Below are 16,774 nucleotides of genomic sequence, written 5' to 3' on the forward strand. Positions count from 1 at the left end.
AAAGTGATCCTTTCTCGATTTCAATTCTATTTAAGAATAATTGCTTCATTTTTTTAAAAAAATAATTTATGTACACTTGACACAATACGGAAATTTAAAGTGATACTTTTATGTAGAAATTCATCGATGAGATAGATTCGATATGCTTTTGGAATAACGAATATACAAAGAATACTTTATAAAATATATTAAAATATATAGAATATATTGAAAATACTTTAGCATTCATTTACGAAGTATCAATTCAAACTACTTTTGTATCAATATTTTCTAACGAAAAAGTTTGTTCCAGTCGAATGGGAAGTAAAATGTTAAGCCTTTTTCACCCATGATGTTTTAGAGTGATTCTTTCCCCATTTCAACCCTATTTGAGAATAATTGTTTCATTTTTTAAGAAATAATTTATGTGCATTTGACACAATAAGGAAATTTAAAGTGAAACTTTTATGTTGAATTTCATTAATGAGACAGATTCGATACGCTTTTAAAATAAGGAATATACAAAGAATACTTTATGAAATATATAAAATTATATAGAATATATTAAAATACTTTAGCATTCATTTACGAAGTATCAATTCAAACTATTTTTGTATCAATATTTTCTAAGGAAAAAGTTTTTTCCAGACGATTGGGAAGTAAAATGTTAAGCCTTTTTTACCCATGATGATTTATAGTGATTCTTTCTCGATTTCAACCCTATTTCAGTATAATTTTTTCAGCTTGTAAAATCATTTATATACATTTGACACAATAAGGAAACTTAAGTGGAATTTTTATGTAGAATTTCAACGATGAGATAGATTCGATACGCTTTTAGAATATGGAATATAAAAAGTAAGACAACCTCATCCCATTCATCAAAGAACTAAAACAAACAAATTGTATTATTGTCTATAATTTGTAATTGAAAATATCTGCTTATGACCTCCCATGTCTCATCCTTTTCTTTAGATATGAGATTATCTTTGAAATAACCTTGAAATCTTTAAAGGTGAAATGATAAATGAGTATTAAGCTCTAACCTTGAAATTATCTCACATGTCAAAGGTATGTCTCTTTCCTACTTCTTTAAGAAATAAAAAAAAAATGTTTGTAGAACACGGTTAACGGAGAATTAAAGAAAACAAATTGATTGAATAGTCAAGCAAATTGAAATAATAAGTAGTAATTGTTTTTGAAAGTTTAAATAAAATAAGAGGAAATGGAATAACAAAATTTTAAAACTATCAAATTGAGTCATTAATTTGCTTAACTGTAACTTTAACACTTCTTTACACGAACAAATGTATTGTTTACAGTTGCTTAACTCATTGAAATCTAAATAAATTAATTCCGGTGGGAATGAGAAGTACCTTATTAACTTCGACACGCTATGACGCCTAAAATAAATAAAACGGTTGAGTTAAATTGTTTTGCATGTCAAAACAGCACATGACGTTTTATTTAAATTTTGTTATTCTACGGAACCATAATATAAAATTTTAGAACACATTCAAACATGTCACTTAGTTTATGTTCACTAAAAATGAGAGTTGCGTCATATTCTTAACTAATATATATATCTGCACTGAGAAAAAAAAATATGGTAAAATTTCGATTGGAATATGTTAAAATTTGCCGTGTTTCTGGATTTACGGAAACACCAAAAAGCTCATATATTGTACCAAAGCACATTGGTAGTGTTTTTGGTAAAAAGAACAATAAAATTTGGTTTTATAACATGCGATAAAAGTTAATTTGGTAAGCGTGGTAGTATTTGGTAATTTTAACATGATTCTTTAGAGCATGGCATAAAAATCATTTATTTGGTTAAATTTACTTTTCAGTTTTATATTTATCACTAAATGTGCAAAAATATAATTTTGAAAACCAGAATTTCTGATAAACTCATACCACATGAACGGAATTGCCAAAAAAACAATATAAAATATTTTAATTAAAAATTTATTTTGAATACTTAAGTGTATTCTAGTGCTTATCAGCTTAATAAAATTTATACAATGAGAAAAAGGTATGGTTGAAACTATCAGAATGTGGTATAATTTACCGTGTTTCTGGCTCTATGCGAACAGTAAAAAGTTATTTTTTTTAAAGTTTAAAGTTTTTAATTTTTATCGAAGCGCTTTGGTAAAGAGTTGTGTAAAATTAACAATAAAATATGACTTTTTCAACATATGCCAAATTTTGGAAATGTAGTAAAACTTGGTAATTTTAAGATGATGTCTTTGAGCATGGTATAAAAACCATTTATTTAGATAAATTTACTTTGCAATTTTGTAATTTTTAATAAATATGTAGTAATAAAAACTATAATATTGAAAACCAGAATTGTTACCATATGAACGGAAAAACTACCAATTGAATGATATAAGTACCGCATATTTTATTTTAATTAACCGGAATTATGGTTGTTTTTACCAGACATGTCATTACCGTGGAGTACAATAATTTTACCAGAAATTTTTTACCCGAGCACAAAATAACATTTATTAACTTTATAGCAATTTTTACTGTAAAATATACTTTATACACTTACTGTTGCTTGAAATATTCGAGGATGTTGCTAAGAAGGTGTTGGGGTGGTTTTACATCATATTTATTCTTAGCTTCAATTTTTCATGTTCTGCTGTAAATTTAACAAATATTATATTTTAGTGATTTGAATTCAATATACATTTAACCCAATACGGAGGAACAAAAAGTAAATTGATCGCACATACGATATAATTTTAATACTCACAGATAGAAATTTCGTTCTACAATTACGGTAAAACAACCAGCAGCAGTCTGTCCATTCAGTTAACAGAAAAGTTTACGATAAAGAAAATTTTTTATCTATACGGATTCAAAACCATTTACAACTGGTATGGTTAAAAACCCATGAATACAAAACTATGCAGTTTTTAACCATTTACAGCTAGCAGGGTTTCAAAACCATAAAAATTTAATTGGACACTTATACTAGGCCTTCCGTTAGGTAATGGGCATTGGAGTTATGTTGTGGTTAAGTTGTGTTTTGTCAAATAAACCGCGGAATGTGGTTTACTTAGAGATGTGGAATATCACACTTTGTGCGTTAAGCAGCTTTATAGTGCTGCCATCTATGAGTGAATGAGTGTATCGCACCCTTATAGTCCAGGGTTACTAATCGAGGAGTGCACACTGGAAACTCTTTTTGTGTTAAGGTGAATGGATGAAATATTGTGGCGTCAACGCTGGGTTTCGAACCCCTATTCTAGTCATGAGATCGACGGATAAGCCGTCCCTGCTAGAATATGTACACAGCTGCAAGGAATTAAGTGGCTTCATTAGGTGGGCCTGATTGATGCTATAAAATTCTGATTGCTTAACCGTATTAGGTGAAAGCAGTTAATAAGCAGTTTTTCTTGCAATTAACAGTTTGAATAACATCTCATTTATGGTTATTTGACTGTTTTGTTTGAATATGGTAAAATATTCTTAATAATATTACAAATAAATTATTATTTAACCATTTTTTTCTGAGAATTTTCCAACAGTAGTTAATAAAATATCTCAACCAAACCTTCAAATAAATATAAAAACATTACTACCTATAACATATTTGCAAATGTTTTGGAATATTTACTGAACGAGAATCTCCTGTACCTATCTACTTCACCTGCTATCAGCCAACTATTTTACTACATTTTATACTTTTATTTATGCTATTTAACTACTTTTTATTGTTTGTTTATGTTGGGGGGAGAGAAAAGGGGCTAGAAGCTTGAATATCACGAAAATATATGTTGAGTTACGGTGATTCAAGGGATAGAGGGTTCGCCTTCTAACGAATTGAACCAAGTTCGTATCCCAGGGGTGGCTGGTTGATACGAATTCTGTTCCCGGCTCGCATCGACCATAGTACTGATGAAAAATACCCTCAGTAGTAGACAGTTCATGGGTTAGAATCTTCTTTCTATTGGACTAATCTTGAGATATTTTCGTGGTTTTCTTTTCCCCGTAACGCAAATGTGGTTCAGTTCTTTCAAAAAGTCTTCTGCGAAGGCTAGTTTCTCAAAGAAAACTTAATCCCGAAGATCCCTAGTCTTCTGGTTTGGGTTTAAAATTACAAAACTACTGAGATAAACATTGATATTCGTAAGTTTAAAATGGAGTCCGCTGTTCAACGTCGATTATCAAAAAAATATGAAAATATGAATTTAAGATTGTGAAATAATTAAAGAAGCGAGTGGTTTTCATTGATATTTTCATTGGTTTCAGAATTTTTGGGTGAAAGTGCCCAAAAATCATTCCTTTGCTACAACTGTTCGTGGTTTAGAATTTTTTTTCTCTATATCCCTCCATAAGAAGTTAGTTAATATGAGTATTAACTGTTAATTTCTTCAAACAAAGTTCATGGTCATGAAATCATCGAAAAATCATAAATTGGGGGGGGGACTGTTTGTAGGAAACAGAGGGGGATGACAGAAAATTGGAATCATATTCGGATTTAGGATAAGAGGAGGTCATATAACATAAAAATATATAGTAATGGTTTCAGGGCTTTATTTTTCATGCATACCGTTAAAAATGGATACTAAAATTTGATAAAACTCTTCGTTATTGACAAAACTGTTTCCTGATGGTACTATTTACCGAGTAAAAATTTCGTCATCGTGACGAAATAACCGACATCACTTCTTCGAGGAAACGAATTTCGTCAAAATTAAAGTCACTCTAATTTCGTCATTCTATTTTTCTCTTTAAATACATAAATAAATAACTCGTAGGAACTAATGTATCAAACTTTTCTAATGATCACTTTATCATGGTCACCATATAGGTGGATCAACGTCACTTAATAAACCTAAGAACGACAGATAGAACAGAGAGATAAATTAACCATGCCCGAAGCGGGATTCCGATCCGTGATCATTCCGGTTCGAGTCCAACTCTTGACAGTTCGATTGTCTATTTTGTTCTAGTTTTGTCATTCTAGTTAAGTATCTCCCACAATACACTGTGATGACCGTTCAAGTTAAGGAAACATTTTCGTCATATATTTGAGAGTTAGAGTTTCGTCACAAATCATGTAAATTCGGGACGAAATGTTTCTCAAACTTAACGAAATATAGCTCAAGGATTGCTGAATCGTCAAAAATGAGAACTTTATTTCTGCCGTGCAATGTAAATTGTATGGGAAAAAAATTACTTCATTAATTATTTTTTACCATTCTTGAATGTTACACTTTCTGAAGAAGCACCCATACAATGTTTAACCTTAATGAAAATAGATTTAAAGTATCGAAAAGTATCTTTAACTTCAATTTAAACTAATAAAAATGTATGTAATATTTATTAATGTCTTTTAAGCGTTTGAACCTGCTAAACGAATTAAATATAGGGTTTATTTAAATAAATTTTGAATTATTAATTTTTAAATGATTTTTGCGATAGTTCAAGAAATAAAGTCATCCATTATTTAAAACTTAGCATTATTAAGTCTTCAAAATGTAATTAAACGATGAAATATCTTTGAATCATGAATCACTATTCAGAATAAAATTCTTATAAACCTTCGTTGATGGTTTCGGACCTAATTCTCACGGAAATGTGAAAAAAAAGAACTAAAAATGCGTTGATTTCCTCTTTCATAGCCGGGTATCTCGATATCTGGCCAAGGATAACAACGTTCAAGAAAATCGTTCTATTCTATGATGGCAATGCTATCGAAAACGATGTTTTCAATGTCATTTTCGAATAATCAAACGAGCAATGAGTTTTAAAAGATATTTATCTAAAAACGAGTAAGCATTATTCAATGTATAACGTCGACGTCTCTCTATTATCTAAGTTATAAATCAACAAAGTTATGATTATACACATGCTTCACATCTCAAAATATATGAAATGAAAGCAATTGGATTTAATACATATTTTTGTTTTCGGTTAGCTCATTCTTCTCAAAATCCATACAGAACTGACTTAGAATTACTAATGAAATTTGTATTTATTTAAAAATAAATTTTAAGTGCTTTACCAGAACTATACGCTAATTTTAAAATTGCAGGATATTGTGAGAAAAAAATCATTAATAACAATATGTTTCCTAGGAATATTATAAATGATATATTAGTTTGCTACTGATAGTTTGCAAGTCGCCCTCACAAAAACAGATATTTTTATGTCTCCAGTGTACTTTATATTTTTTATGACTTTACATTATATTATGACTTATATAAATTTCTATGACTTTAAAATTGGAAAGTGACCTTTAGAATGTTTATAACAACAAATTATAAGACTATTATTGTAAATTTTTATTTATTTTATGTAATTGTCATTAATATCAGTAAAATTATTAATAGCAGTATGCTTCCCAGGAATATTATAAACGATATATTAGTTTGCCACTGATAGTTTGCAAGTCATCCTCACAAACACAGTTACTTTTATGCTCCCAGTGTATTTTTATTTCTCTATGACTTTATATTATATTTTGACTTATATAAATTTCTATGACTTTAAAATTGGAAAGTGACCTTTAGAATGTTTATAACAACAAATTATAAGACTATTATTGTAAATTTTTATTTATTTTATGTAATTGTCATTAATATCAGTAAAATTATTAATAGCAGTATGCTTCCCAGGAATATTATAAACGATATATTAGTTTGCCACTGATAGTTTGCAAGTCATCCTCACAAACACAGTCATTTTTATGTCCTCAGTGTACTTTATATTTTTCTATGACTTTGACTTTATATTATGACTTATATAAATTTCTATGACTTTAAAAGTGGAAAGTGTCCTTTAGGATGTTTATAACAACAAATAATAAGACTATTATTGTAAATTGTTATTTATTTTATGTAATTGTCATTAATATCAGTAAAATTATTAATAGCAGTATGCTTCCCAGGAATATTATAAATGATATATTAGTTTGCCACTGATAGTTTGCAAGTCGCCCTCACAAAAACAGATATTTTTATGTCTCCAGTGTACTTTTTATTTTTCTATGACTTTATATTATATTTTGACTTATATAAATTTCTATGACTTTAAAATTGGAAAGTGACCTTTAGAATGTCTATAACAACAAATAATAAGACTATTATTGTAAATTGTTATTTATTTTATGTAATTGTCATTAATATCAGTAAAATTATTAATAGCAGTATGCTTCCCAGGAATATTATAAACGATATATTAGTTTGCCACTGATAGTTTGCAAGTCATCCTCACAAACACAGTTATTTTTATGCTCCCAGTGTACTTTTTATTTTTCTATGACTTTATATTATATTTTGACTTATATAAATTTCTATGACTTTAAAATTGGAAAGTGACCTTTAGAATGTTTATAACAACAAATAATAAGACTATTATTGTAAATTTTTATTTATTTTATGTAATTGTCATTAATATCAGTAAAATTAATAGCATTATAATGTTTATAACAACAAATAATAAGATTATTATTATAAATTTTTATTTATTTTATGTTATTAAAATTTACTAAGCTCCATTCCCTCATTCGCCCTCACGTTTGAATTAAAATAAGAAAAAAAATCGCGGCATCTCACTATCATATTTTAAACTGCCTTAAGTTAATCTAAGAAGCTTATCAATTCTAGTACAATGTTTATTATAAATATTTTTTTAAAACAATGTGTCACGAAAATAAAAATACTAATTTTTCAAATCAATAGTAAACGTCTATTCACTTCTTTTCGAGTTTTCCATTTTTTGTATAATACTACAAATTTTTTCTTGCTTAAAATCCATAATAATTTGGTAGAATTTTTATTTAATTTATGTTAATTATAGAAAGACTGGAATTTCAAATCGTGTCCTATATGACTTAAATTGTATCCCTTTTCATGCATCCAACTATTCATAATTTCATGATTCAATTTTTGTTCATTACACTGTAAAACATTCCGGATTACTGTAAAATCCACTTTTACCAGAACATGTTACGGAACAAAATATATGATATACAGTAATTTCTACAATAATAATAACCGTAAAATCTTTGAATCACTCTAATTAAATAAATACTACTGTAAAATTGCGGTAAAATATTTTATGATAAAAATGGATGTACCGATGATGCACCCCGAGTGCTATTACTTTACCGTAATTTGATCCAGAACTTTTTACAGCGTTTCTTCATCACTCATTTATCATATTCATCATTTATTTATCACATTCATTACTCGCTAAAGAGTTCTTGTTTATTCGTAATAATACATATTTTACAGTAATAATTACAGTAAAATCACTGTGCTACTCTTATTAAATAATTATTACTGTAAATATTACGATAAAATATTTTATGGTAAAAATGGTTTTTATGGATGATACGGTATGATATTTTTAACGGTGTATATTCATCATTCATTTATTATATTCATCATTCATTTATTATATTCATCATTCATTTATTATATTCATCATTCATTCATCACATTTTCATTTTTGCACCTACACTCTAAAAAATTCCGGATCAAATTGCGCTTAAAAGTACCGGCACTCATGGTACTGGATCTTTTTAGCGTAAAATCCATTTTGACCGAAACATTTTACGGAATAAAAAATCTGATGTACCGTAATTTTTACATTGATAATTACCGTGAGATCATTGAATCACTCTAATTACATAAATATTTCGGTATAATATTTTACGGTAGAATGGATTTTACGGATGATACAGTTTAATATTTTACGGTCCATATTCCTCATCACCGGTGTATATTCATCTGAATTACTCGAGTTAAATAAATATCACTGTAAAAATTATGGTAAAATATTTTACTGTAAAAATGGATGTACGGATGATGCACTCCAAGTGCTGTTACTTTGCCGTAATTTGATCCAGATTTACAGTGTCTCTTCATCGTTCATTTATCATATTCATCATTTATTCATCACATTCATCACTCGTTAAAGAGTTCTCATTTGTTCGTTGCACTATAAGTTTGCTTATGAATTAATTGAAAGATAACCATTTTTAAATTAGAAAATGTTGTTGAATTTTCATTTTCACTTATCTTGTATTTATTAATTATGCATGACTTTTAAAAGAACGGAACTAAGAATTCGTTGACAAATGCAATACTCATTCGGAAATTTATTTTTCTAGCTCAAACTTAAATCAAGGATGCCTAAAGGCATGAAAAAATGAGTTTTTTTTAAGCGAAATAATGCAATTTTCCTCATATGAAAAAATGTGTCACATTAAACTACTGGACAAAAAATTTTAAAAATAAAAAGATATTACGGAAATGGAGTATTCTTAACATTCCATGTGTCACTTTAACCTCTGAACTTTTCCTGAGCTTATTTCAACGTTTCCTGATTAAATCTAAGAAATTAACACAAAAATGTGAGTCACCAAAAAGACACAATAAATTTCAGACTATTCATATCTCAAGTCACGGAAACAACTATGAAATACCAACTACTTTCTTCTGGGTTTTTTTTCTGCCTGATTAAGGAAATGCTTGATTTGAAATTAGGATATCAAAATTTCAAATAAAACTATTACAATTGTATTGTAGTTAAATCTTTAGTTATAAAGAAACAAGAAAAAAACAGATATTTTATGGAGTTTCATTTAATTGTTTATTTTCGTTTGAATAAAAGAAACTATGAAAGAAACCTTGTAATAATTAGTTAAACTTGTTCTTGATTTAAAGCTTAGGGAATAGAATGATTCATATACGTAAGAAATACATTGCTTTCCATTTATTTTTCATATTTTCGATTACTTTTCTTATTTTTGATTATTTTCAAATTGACTAATTTTTAAAGCTAACTAACTTTATAAAAATTATACAATGTTACTTGAGCGCGTAAAAATACAAACGATACTATAAACATTATAAAGAAATAGTTAAGTCAATAAAGCAAATTTTTTGACTAAAATGTTGTAGATTTTTCAAACCAAAATAGTGCAACATCTAAAATTTCATAATGACTTTTTTTTTAAATATATTTGAAACTACTTTAAAATTTTTGTTAAAGTTTGTAGGTCTAATACAGTTGGCAATTTTTTTGCAATTAATTCTAAATAAAAATAAATATGTTTTATTTATAGTACATTTCATTTAACCATATTCCAATATATATGTTGCATTGATATATTTCTCTTTTGTTATATTAGTTTGGTATATTAATTTGATACATTTTATTAATTCGATTTATGTAATAATAATACATATTTTATTATTTATATTGATTTAATATATTTTTATTTGATCATATTGCATCAGAAAGTTTTATTTTTGCGAATGCAATCGTGTGAGTTGACGACAAGATTATATCTTTTTGTTGCTTTGTTTTCTGGCTTTTTTCAATTTGTAAAAAAATATTTATTTTAAAAAATTTAAAAATTTTAATTATTTTTGTCGTAACACTTTTTTTTTCTTTTAATAAATATTTTTATTTTCTTTAATTCTTTTCTTGTTCTCTTTGTATTAAAGCTAACCCGCATGTGTGTTACATAGAAAAAACATGAAAACCTCCCATGGTTAGCCTGACGAAAAGGGTATTTTTTTTCTATGATCTGTCCGCCATTGAGGATATTTTACGTCAGTACTTTGAAAAATGCGAACCGGGAGCAGAATTTGAATCAACTAGCCACAGCTGGGATTCGAACCTGAGTCACCTGGTTGGGAGTTGCGCACTCTAACGCCTGAGCCACGACGGCTCACGCATTGAAACTGCCATTTTTCATGTTAATTAAATCATACATGTAAAATTATAAATCTTATAACTTATTTTTATTTCTTTTAAGAGACAATATATAAATTTATTACTTATTATTATATCATTTCTTACAGGAGACAATATCTGAAAATTTTATAACTTATTTTTATTTCTTACATGAGACAATATCTAAATTTATAACGTATTTTTATTTCTTACAGGAGACAATATATAAATTTATAACTTATTATTATTTCTTATAGGAGACCATATAAATTAAGCTATCAAAGTTTAGTTTTGAAAACATGCGATTTGTGTCTTTATAGAACGACCCTGGTTGCGCTTTTTTATAATTGAAAATAAACCGTTTATTACAGGGTTAATTCGCGTTACGCCTTGATAGCTGAACAATTTGTTTAACTTATGAGTTGTTTAGATTAGTTGTCTAAAATAAGTTAGTAAACAAAAGAAAATGGAATCACCTTTTACCGGACAAACAAAAAAGAAGTTTAAGGTTTTGTTTTTAATGAACCTTCCATAATTATATTATCCTCTAAAATAAAGAAGTTGTCAGTCCGCAATGTTGGCCTTGCCTTTTGAGTTTGTTTAAAATATTTAAATGTAATATAATGTTACAATTGATTGAAATAACTCTTCTTATTTTTATTTCTCAGATTTCTAACCTATATGTTATTATTTTTCAAACGTCATCATAGAGTTTTTTAAAAGGACATATCGAATAATAATGATTATTTACCTCAGAATCGGAAATGTGATTATTTTTGCTCCTAAGCTACAAAAAATTACTACGGTAAGCACCGGCTAACTATAAAAATCGGTATATCAGACCGATAAACTATTAAAAAAAATGACCGGCACTGTTTACCATACTATTTTTACCGGTGCATTTTACGGAACTAAAAATCTGACATACAGTAATTTTTACAGCAATAATTACCGTAAAACCATTTAATCATTCGAATTAAGTAACTTTAAAAATTACATTTTAATATTTTACGGTTAAAATGGATTTGCGTATAATGCGCCCAAAAGAGCCGGTACTTTATATCGTAATTTGATCTAGAATTTTTTACAGTGTACAGGTGAAAGGCAGATAGAGAATCTTAATGTAAATGTATGAAAAATACAAAGTATGTATGTATGAAATCTAAAGTATGTAGTACAATATGTATGAAATACCGAAAGGAATCTGTATGAATATATACAAAATTCTTGGACAAATACAATTTTGTTTTTTCACTAAAATAGATGAAAAACTCTGAAAACACCAATTTATTAGTGAAGTTCAAATATCGAATTTTGTTATATTTAAAAAATTATATCTACATAATTTTCACAAATATGAAAATATCATCATCATTACAAATATGAAAATATGTAATAAATATGAAAATATCGCAAATGTCAATATTTTTAACATCTTATCAAATATTCTTAAAAAAATTCTAAATAATTTTGAATACGATTTTAATTGCTGGTGTCCAGCAATAAAATTTCATTTATTTACTGTATTAATGTTACTATTAATATCACTAATATTATTAATATTAGTAATTTTTATTTGATACATAATTACAAAAGAACTACTTTTGTCATTCAAATGAAAATAACACTAAAATTATTCTGTAGCAATTTTTCGGAATCACATTGTAATATAGTGCTCATTTTATGATTAACGAAAACATTAATTAAAATTTATTCGCAATTAATATAAACCTACAAAAAAATTTGTTTCAATATGAAATCACTTCTGCATATATTATGAAAATTAATAGTTAATTTCAGTAAAAGATTCACAAACAGTGTTTATTAGAAAAAAACAAACACAATGGAACTATATTTTTAAGAAAATAAAAAAAAATTTATAATTTAATTTCTTCAATAATATGTATCCACATTCTTTATCTATTAATTAATTTATTTACAAAAATGTTCTAAGATCTAATTTTCGTTTACAAACCAAATACTGACAGTTACATTTGGACAGTTACGTTTTGCGAAATAGTATTCAAAAATATTTGTTGTTCTTTTTTCAAATCTTTTTAAAATATTTATAACTATTACGAAATCGTTTTTTTAATAATTCTGAAAGATAATGGAAAGGTTGCTTTTTACGAGTGTCAAATATTTACAACCCTTTACAGCTTGAAGAACTCTATAATCAAAACAAAAATATTCTCAAAGTATCATTTAAAAAATTCATTATATTATTGAAAGACTTTATTATTTTTATTTTAATATGTTGAACTTAAAGTGCATTTATTAACAAGAACTGCCGAAATTGATGGATAATACTGAAAGTTTCCAATGTTCTGATAATAGAATGATAGCTTCATTAACCAAAGCGCCATCTATTGATTCTTAGAGAAAATAAAATCTGACCCTACATTTTTTTCGAAGTGCTGTTTTGTGTTGATTCGTGTTTAAACATTCCTCGAAGAGTAACAATTGAAACACAAATATTGCTATCTATTGTGAGTTTATTATAGTTACATTTAAATACCTTAGGCAGAATTAAACTTATAATAATTTTAAGCATCATCTTTTCGAATATTAACCTATTTACTATACGACTGTCGTCTTATGTCTTCTAATCTCAATAAATAAGATTTTTAATTTTACCTTAAATAACTTAAACGTTAATCAAATAGATTCTCGACTTGTCCTAGCTTTGCAAAATTAAGATGTTATAATAACACTTTAGCATCTTAAAAGATTGGGAATATTAAATTTGTAACTCTAACATGTATTTTCTATATTGTAATAAAAAGTTCAGAATAACACTAACACAATTTTTTGGAAAAAGATAAAGGAACTATGAAAAACAAATCCATTTTTTTTATATATAACAGATTTAATATAGTCGTTACCGAGTAGCACATGAACTACAAAGTAACACTAATTTAAAATTTGTTATTTAGAATTAATCCTTTATTATTTACGATTATTTAAGATTAATCATTCATTTTTTAGGATTAATCTATGATCTATATTTACCTATGACCGGTTCATTTGTGAATCACAATTCCAGTATTGTTTTCTTTGGTACTCATACAAAGCGCATGAATCAATGGAAAAAAAATTATTAGCTACTGTATAAATTTTTTAAATGTACATTTAAACTCTAACCTATTTAAGGTCATTATATTTTAAATGCTTAAATATCTATAAATAATGTTCTTACATTTCTCTCTTCGTTTAAGGAAATATGGTTGCTATGTTAATAATTATTAATAAAACTTGAATTAATTTAACTAATAGAAATTAAAATAATTTACTTTAAAAAAATGCTTTGTAAGAATTATTATTTTTACCAATCGTTGTCACTTGTATAATTATCAAAACTAGTACCTGTATGCTCATTTTTAAAAGCTAAAGACAGCTCACATAAATTATTGTTTGCAACATGACTAAGATCTATACTTTTGATAGGGTAAATAAGCTTCATAAATATCTGCCCATAATACTTTCTTATTATTAAAAATAATTTGGTCTTTAATTTTTTAGGAGAAAATTATTGTATATGTGCCACAAAAACGAACATAGGAATCATTTCGTTTATTTCGCATGAAAATATGACTTTTTTGATAGTTTTTAACTATTAATAACAAATTTTAGCTTAAACATTTGTAAGGCTAACACTAGTAATGATAATATATTGAATAATTTAAATCAAAGCGTTTTTATTGTTCTCAGCACGGTTGAAAATAATACTTCTTTGATTCAATTATAAAAACATACAATTGACATAAAGTTAAAATTTATTTGAAAAGTTAGAAAGTTAATAAAATTATTTAGATAAAAACGTGCCTCCTACTGACAAATCCCATTACCCTGACTCATATTGTATGAATTAAAAACATTTTGAAGTAATTGTAATGACATATTATTCAAAGTGAAAGTGAAAATAGCACAAGTGAAAGTGAAAATAACACAAAATAAAAATAGGAAATATTTCTTTACTTTCTCCTGTAAGAATTAAGGTTTCTGTATATTATTTTTAAAAGAATTATTTGCTTTCAGACATTCGTGATATGCAAAATAATAAAAAAAGTAATCAAATGCAAATGTGCAAAACTTATTTCTATTTCATTATTTGGATAAAGATTCCTAAAATAAATTATCCTGAAATTAAGATTAAAAATACAATACGTAATTGACTAAATGTAAATGAAGAAAATATTTTTCACCTTTACTGTCAAACTTTCGGATCAAATTATGTTAAAAAGTATCCATAAAATCCATTTTTTTACATAAAAACCTTTTTTTACATAAAATCCATTTTTACTGTATACTTTTATACAGTAATATTACTGTGATTCAGTGATTTTACTTAGTAAATTTGCTGTAAAAATTGCAGTATATCAGATTTTTTGTTCCATAAAATGTACGGGCACTCTGAGTGTCGGTACTTTTTACCGTAATTTGATCAAGAAATTTTTACTGTGTTTTCTTATGCTAATTAAGGAATTTGAAATAATTCATCCTGAAATTATTCACAATTAGAAGTTCATAATCTGTTAAATATTACTAAAGAAACTAAATGTAAACACACTTGAAACCTTTCTTTACCTGAACCTTTACGAATTAAGGAATTTTTTAAATTATTCTTCTTGAAACTATTTACAGTTAAAAATCTTCATTATGTCGATTAATATAAAAGCAAATAAATATTGGCACTTGAACTATTTATCAATCCCTACCTATATGAATTAAAGAGTCTTTAAATTAATCTTCTTTAAATTATTCGCAGTAGAAATTCAAAATATTTAAATTAATACAAAATAACTAAATGCAAAGACTTGAAAAATGTCTCTATCTAATGCTGCATAAATTAAAGATTTTCCAAATTTCTATTTTGAAATAACTCACTATTTAATATTCACATTATATTCATAATAACATCAAAAATTCACAATTTGTAAAATAATACGAAAGCAGCATAACGTCAACACTAAAACTGTTTCTCAACCTCAACCTATATGAATTAAGGAATCCTCAAATTATTTTTCGGGAAATCATTCAGGGTTAAAATTTGCAATTTCAAACCAATACGTAAAATATTTTAAATTATATAATATTAATCTTGAAATCATTGACCATTGAATATTCACTATGTTTAACATATAACCTATTTCTGTACCCTTTTAATACGAATAAAAAATAAAATCTAATAATTCATGTCGAAATTATGACCCAATAAAAATCCCTTCTGTGTCAAATATCACAAAAGAATCTAATATTAGCAAAAATCCTTTGAAAAAAATAATAATAGGGATCCTTTTCTAAATCGGAATTAAAGAAACCGCAAGCGATTATAATCAATTGAATGATCGAGATATGAATTGAATGAAGAAGAAGAGGAAGTGGAACCTTACCTGGTCAAGTGGTTGGATAATGAGGATGCGGGTGGACTAGAGCAGGGAGAGAGTGGATTGAGAAAGAGAGAGTTTTATCCTTTATAAGCTCTCTCCCATCACGTGAGGAAAGCCAGTTTCTGTCTATCCCAACTAAGGGCAAGGCCTAGGTCAACTGCACCTGCCCTTCCTTCCCCTCAAACCATGCGAAAGACGGTTCGCCGACACTCTCTCCAGTTCAAACCAAGGAAGACTTTTTTTGCCGAAGAAATAAGATATGAAATGTTCGATGAGGCATCAATGCAAGAACAAGTTCAAAAACAATCGTTTGGTATTCGAGTTTATCACAAATAAATAAGATGATAGAATAAATGAGATGCAAAATTAAATTTCGTTTTCTCTTGGATTACTTCTCTCTAACTTGGTGTCTAATATACCGGACAAAAACCTTAAACGTAGTTTATTAATACTTGTTGTAATTAGGCTCCATACCTTTACATCTTTATTACTATTTTCTAAATTGTAATTGTATGTTCTCTTTTTGCATTTTTGTTCTTTATGGAATTCAACGCTAGATTACATTTAACAGCACATTTCATAGTTTCAAGATATTTGGTTTAGACTAGGTTGTTTTTTCCCTTGGGTTACTTCTTTCAAACTTGATCCTGATATACCGGGGGGAAATTTTAAACATATGTATCGGGTTGGAG

At 27.0% G+C, this 16,774-nt stretch overlaps 1 protein-coding gene across 3 annotated transcripts in view; it reads right to left on the reverse strand.

The window, feature by feature from the left end:
* The window catches only part of LOC107450329 (A disintegrin and metalloproteinase with thrombospondin motifs like), a 121,044-nt gene extending 104,837 nt beyond the window's left edge, over positions 1-16,207 (reverse strand). Inside the window, exons 1-2 of one of the 3 annotated variants that reach the window (XM_021147654.4) lie at positions 16,086-16,148; positions 2,540-2,629 (exon numbers count right to left, since the gene is read on the reverse strand). The gene's annotated coding sequence lies outside the window, so the exon portion shown is untranslated. Of the gene's footprint in view, positions 1-2,539; positions 2,630-16,085 lie in introns of all 3 variants that reach the window. The other 2 variants (XM_087152190.1, XM_087152191.1) reach the window with 2 other exon arrangements.
* Positions 16,208-16,774: the final 567 nt, after the last annotated feature.

The sequence above is a fragment of the Parasteatoda tepidariorum genome, chromosome 9, assembly GCF_982258835.1.
Source record: "Parasteatoda tepidariorum strain Cologne lab strain chromosome 9, Ptep-v5.0, whole genome shotgun sequence".
Classification (NCBI taxonomy): domain Eukaryota; kingdom Metazoa; phylum Arthropoda; class Arachnida; order Araneae; family Theridiidae; genus Parasteatoda; species Parasteatoda tepidariorum.